This window comes from Oncorhynchus nerka, linkage group LG9a, assembly GCF_034236695.1.
Source record: "Oncorhynchus nerka isolate Pitt River linkage group LG9a, Oner_Uvic_2.0, whole genome shotgun sequence".
NCBI classification, from domain to species: domain Eukaryota; kingdom Metazoa; phylum Chordata; class Actinopteri; order Salmoniformes; family Salmonidae; genus Oncorhynchus; species Oncorhynchus nerka.
The window spans coordinates 15943815-15950306 of record NC_088404.1 but is presented as its reverse complement, the minus strand read 5'-3'; positions in this window follow the sequence as shown (position 1 = coordinate 15950306).

The window sequence follows — 6492 nt, the reverse complement described above, 5'->3', positions numbered from 1 at the left end:
TCAAGAGAGGCTTTATTACTGCCACTTTTAGTGAGTTTGGTACACATCCAGTGGATAGAGAGCCGTTTATTATGTTCAACATAGGAGGGACAAGCACAGGAAGCAGCTCTTTCAGTAGTTTAGTTGGAATAGGGTCCAGTATGCAGCTTGAAGGTTTAGAGGCCATGATTATTTTCATCATTGTGTCAAGAGATATAGTACTAAAACACTTGAGCGTCTCTCTTGATCCTAGGTCCTGGCAGAGTTGTGCAGACTCAGGACAACTGAGGTTTGGAGTAATACGCAGGTTTAAAGAGGAGTCCGTAATTTGCTTTCTAATAATCATAATCTTTTCCTCAAAGAAGTTCATGAATTTATCACTGCTAAAGTGAAAGTCATCCTCTCTTGGGGAATGATTGAGCCAAATGTATATCAAAACTAGACGTCAAACTGACGTCTGTGTCTATTGGGGAGTGTGTGAAAGAGTTTCTATACAGTGACGTCCTTGACATCAAGTTATTCAGTCAGAGTACTGCAGAGCCGCCGATAGTGTATACAGTCTACACCTCTGATGTAAATCCCATCATTGGGGGTTGAAGCGTCCCATGAATGATAACAACAACCGTCCGCTGTATTAGTTTCCTGTCTTTCATTCAGGATGAGTTTCACAGTTCAAGTCACACACAAGAGGAGAGAAAGAGCAGGCCCAGGCTCAGTGCCCATCATCACTCATTCTGAACACCAGGCAATAATCCTCCATGCATTTCCAATCTGAGACAGAATGAAACAAGGTGGCAAAATGTATGCTACCACAGTCCCAGCCCAGCAGCACTGAGCTAGGAGGGAAATGTAAGAGGACACTCAATGACCCGTAACCACTTTCAGCATCACTGCTGACGTATCAAAAGAAATCCAGATTGAGGGTTGAGGTGTCTTCAGTTGATGGACACCCATGGCTAAGCAAATCAGAAAGAACACACCGTGGAAAACAACAATGTAATCACTTTGGCAGGCCATGGAAACTCAAGTAGTCTCTGTGTCAAGGGATCAAGGCAGTGAGTGGATTGATAGAACAGAGTGGTGACACATGATGGAATTGTGTAGGAAGCTTATAGCCTGTTACACAGAGATTTACCAGTTATGAATTGAAGCACAGAGAAGGGACTTATAATGGATCTTTTTTTGCCTCCCTTTGAAGGATTATTAACTGGACTGTAATGCCTTGGTTCTCATAAAACCCAAAGATAAATATATCACAAAGATGGCAGAAAACCAAGTATAAACCACAATTTTAATGAATAGCAATGATCACATTGAAATTATGTACATTAATCAAACATACCCTTGTAAAACTGACCATCCTACCAATCCTCGACTTCGGCGATGTCATTTACAAAATAGCCTCCAATACCCTACTCAACAAATTGGATGCAGTCTATCACAGTGCCATCCGTTTTGTCACCAAAGCCCCATATACTACCCACCATTGCGACCTGTACGCTCTCGTTGGCTGGCCCTCGCTTCATACTCGTCGCCAAACCCACTGGCTCCATGTCATCTACAAGACCCTGCTAGGTAAAGTCCCCCCTTATCTCTGCTCGCTGGTCACCATAGCATCATCCACCTGTAGCACGCGCTCCAGCAGGTATATCTCTCTGGTCACCCCCAAAACCAATTCTTTCTTTGGCCGCCTCTCCTTCCAGTACTCTACTGCCAATGACTGGAACTAACTACAAAAATCTCTGAAACTGGAAACACTTATCTCACTCACTAGCTTTAAGCACCAGCTGTCAGAGCAGCTCACTGATTACTGCACCTTGTAAATAGCCCATCTATAATTTAGCCCAAACAACTACCTCTTTCCCTACTGTATTTATTTTATTTATTTATTTATTTTGCTCCTTTGCACCCCATTATTTTTATTTCTACTTTGCACATTCTTCCATTGCAAATCTACCATTCCAGTGTTTTACTTGCTATATTGTATTTACTTCGCCACCATTTTTGTTGCCTTTACCTCCCTTATCTTACCTCATTTGCTCACATCGTATATAGACTTGTTTCTACTGTATTATTGACTGTATGTTTGTTTTACTCCATGTGTAACTCTGTGTTGTTGTATGTGTCGAACTGCTTTGCTTTATCTTGGCAATTGTAAATGAGAACTTGTTCTCAACTTGCCTACCTGGTTAAATAAAGGTGAAATAAAATTTAAAAAATAATAAACCCATAGAATATGAAATTCTCTAGCCTCAAATGTTACTGTTCTCAGTATTCTATGCGTCTTGAATTGATTTTATAATGGCTTTTTTTGTATTACTTGTACTTCTTACCAGGAATGTAGTGGTGGAGGGTTAGCCTATGCTGAGTCGCCAGAAAACGCTAACATCAGGTTCTCAGGGATACAGTATTTTCAACCTAACTTCCGTTTCCCCTGAAAAACAGAAATGGGAACTCTGCTCTGTCATCTTTCTACACCTGCTATGTTAGGTTAGTGGAGGGTAAAACACACGTGAACGCTATTTACGCACCTTTTAATTTGTGAAATAGCGTTTACTCACCTTTTTATTTTGTTAATTATCGTTGACCCACTTATTATTTCTTTCCCAGTGTTTACCAACGCTCAGCACGCAAAATTATTGATCTGGGTTCTAACCTTGCCTGCCTCTCTGTGAACAAGTGTATTCATGATTCAGGTATGCTCGTTATGTCCGCATGTTCCCCCCAGATTTGCCTTGTTAGCAGCTCATTCATTCACCACTCTGTCCAACGGCACAGGCCGAGATGTGAAATTGGAACTACTGTACCTCAGCCGAGCCCATGCAAGTACTTGAACAGTCAAAAAAAGTCAAATGCCCATCCCTACCCCAAACTAAAAACTCTTGGATAATGAGTGTACAACTGGTAAGTCGTCGCGTTTACTGCTATAACAGCCTGCATTTTTCTGGGAAGGCTTTTCACCAAATGTTTGAACATTGCTGTGGTGACTTGCTTCCATTTTGCCACAAGAGCGTTAATGAGGTCAGGCACTGATGTTGGGCGATTAGGCCTGGCTCTCAGTCGGCGTTCCAATTCATCGCAAATGTTTTAGATGGGGTTGAGATCAGGGCTCTGTGCAGGCCAATCAAGTTCTTCCACACCGATCTCAACAAATCATTTCTGAATGGACCTCACTTTGTGCACTGGGGCATTGTCCTGCTGAAATAGGTAAGGGCCTTCCTCAAACTTTCCATAAACTTGTAAGCACAGAATCGCCTAGAATGTCATTGTATGCTGTAGCGTTAAGATTTCCCTTCACTGAAACTAAGGGGCCTTATTCCTCCTCCACCAAACTTTACAGTTGGCACTATGCATTGGGGTAGGTAGGGTTCTCCTGGAATCATCACTTCAGAGAACGTGTTTCCACTGCTCCAGAGTCCAATGGCGGCCAGCTGACGCTTGGAATGGTGTCAAAAGTATTTAGTCAGCCACCAATTGTGCAAATTCTCCCACTTAAAAAGATGAGAGAGGCCTGTAATTTTCATCATAGGTACACTTCAACTATGACAGACAAAATGAGAAAAAAAACAGAAAATCACATTATAGGATTTTTAATGAATTTCTTTGCAAATTATGGTGGAAAATAAGTATTTGGTCACCTACAAACAAGCAAGATTACTGGCTCTCACAGACCTGTTACTTCTTCTTTAAGAGGCTCCTCTGTCCTCCACTTGTTACCTTTATTAATGGCACCTGTTTGAACTTGTTAACAGTATAAAAGACACCTGTCCACAACCTCAAACAGTCACAGTTGCAATGTGGTTATCGGAAGTTAATAGTTGTATCCCTTTGGAGAAAATCACTTACTGCTTGAGGAATAAGTTAAAGACATTTTACAGAATTTGGAATTTGACCTTTTATTGACTATATGGAGAATCTCTCCCCACATCTCATTGATTGAATCTATATATAATCCTCACATAATGTTTCACACGTAATGTATAATATGTAGCCTACGGCAGGTGATCCAATGTCTCGTTATTATTTTTTTGTTATTGTATGTTTGTATATATAATTATAATTATAATAATTTTTTTGTTACGCTCGTCTGTTACTGTCACTTTGTCCTATCGGTGTCTAATATCTTTTCACTTTTGTTTTGAATGTTCTTAATTGGAAAATGCAAATATATATATATATATATATTTTAAACAGTCACACTCCAAACTCCACTATGGTCAAGACCAAAGAGCTGTCAAAGGACACCAGAAACAAAATTGTAGACCTGCACCAGGCTGGGAAGACTGAATCTGCAATAGGTAAGCAGTTTGGTTTGAAGAAATCAACTGTGGAAGCAGTTATTAGGAAAAGGAAGACATACAAGACCACTGATAATCTCCCTCGATCTGGGGCTTCACGCAAGATCTCACCCTGTGGGGTCAAAATGATCACAAGAACGGTGAGCAAAAATCCCTGAACCACACGGGGGGACCTAGTGAATGACCTGCAGAGAGCTGGGACCAAAGTAACAAAGCCTATCATCAGTAACACACTACGCCGCCAGGGACTCAAATCCTGCAGTGCCAGACGTGTCCCCCTGCTTAAGCCAGTACATGTCCAGGCCCGTCTGAAGTTTGCTAGAGAGCATTTGGATGATCCAGAAGAAGATTGGGAGAATGTCATATGGTCAAATGAAACCAAAATATAACTTTTTGGTAAAAACTCAACTCGTCGTGTTTGGAGAACAAAGAATGCTGAATTACATCCAAAGAACACCATATCTACTGTGAAGCATGGGGGTGGAAACATCATGCTTTGGGGCTGTTTTTCTGCAAAGGAACCAGGACGACTGATCCGTGTAAAGGAAAGAATGAATGGGGCCATGTATCGTGAGATTTTGAGTGAAAACCTCCTTCCATCAGCAAGGGCATTGAAGATGAAACGTGGCTAGGTCTTTCAGCATGACAATTATCCCAAACACACCGCCCGGGCAACGAAGGAGTGGCTTCGTAAGAAGCATTTCAAGGTCCTGGAATGGCCTAGCCAGTCTCCAGATCTCAACCCCATAGAAAATCTTTGGAGGGAGTTGAAAGTCCACGTTGCCCAGCAACAGCCCCAAAACATCACTGCTCTAGAGGAGATCTGCATGGGTCAAAATACCAGCAACAGTGTATGAAAACCTTGTGAAGACTTACAGAAAACGTTTGACCTCTGTCATTGCCAACAAAGGGTATATAACAAAGTATTGAGATAAACTTTTGTTATTGACCAAATACTTATTTTCCACCATAATTTGCTAATAAATTCATTACAAGTCCTACAACGTGATTTTCTTCTCATTTTGTCTGTCATAGTTGAAGTGTACCTATGATGAAAATAACAGGCCTCTCTCATCTTTTTAAGTGGGAGAACTTGCACAATTGGTGGCTGACTAAATACTTTTTTGCCCCACTGTATATAAAATCTATTTTTAAAACTGTTTTATATAGAGTAGAAAGACAGACAGTGGTGAGGCAGACTGAGGTGAGTCTGAGGCAGGCAGCAATGCAGGAGGAGACAGAGAGAGAGAGAGAGAGGAAGCAAGCAGACAGAGGCTATCCAAGCATTTGGACAGTAAAGCACTGGAATTTACCACCCAAAATCACTCCCTTTTCCTGGGATAAATAACTGCGAGAAACTGGTAAATTAGAATAAATTATTTATATGAACAGCATGGCGTGAAATGGAACTGTTAAATTGTATGTGATGTCTAAATCTGTCTTCTCTGCGGCCTCTGCATGATGAATCAACGCTCAGGGTCGGGACAGACAGCCCATCTCAGTACAGAGCATAGTGTTCCTATCATCTCATCATGGTAACGTTTTTTCTTGTGACAGAACGGCCTACACTTGCTTCAGCATAGCCTCTCGCATAGGAAAAAATCTGTTGCTCACTCGAGATCTTTTAAAACTACCTAGAGCTTCTCAATTTTGAATCATTCTATGACCGTTTGTGTCTGGGTTATTGCTCCTTAAGGCCCCTTAGGAGAAATATTGAGATGAAGTTAGAGACTTCTATGAGACATATATAGGACATATGAAGTTTAATTGAGATGATCGTTTTAGCAGTTTTCGAGAAGTATGATTTTAGGGCTCCCGAGTGGCGCATTGGTCTAAGACACTGCATCTCAGTACAAGAGTACTGCTGTACCTGGTTTGAATCCAGGCTGTATCACACCCGGCTGTGATTGGGAGTCCCATATGGTGGCGCACAATTGGCCAAGAGTCATCCGGGTTTGGCTGTCATTGTAAGTAAGAATTTGTTCTTAACTGATTTGCCTAGTTAAATAAAGGTTCAATTTAAGTAAGTAAAACATGTAAAAAATAATCAGCAGAAGATGTCTTTCTCATCATTGTATAGCATTGAGCTCATTCTTGTCTCTGTTATTTTAAAGGAGCAATAATGAAAAGTTCCTGAGACAAGTTTGATACATTTATTAGACTAATGATCTTAGTCTGAGGTGATCATTTCAGAAATATCTAAGAAGTATGAGCC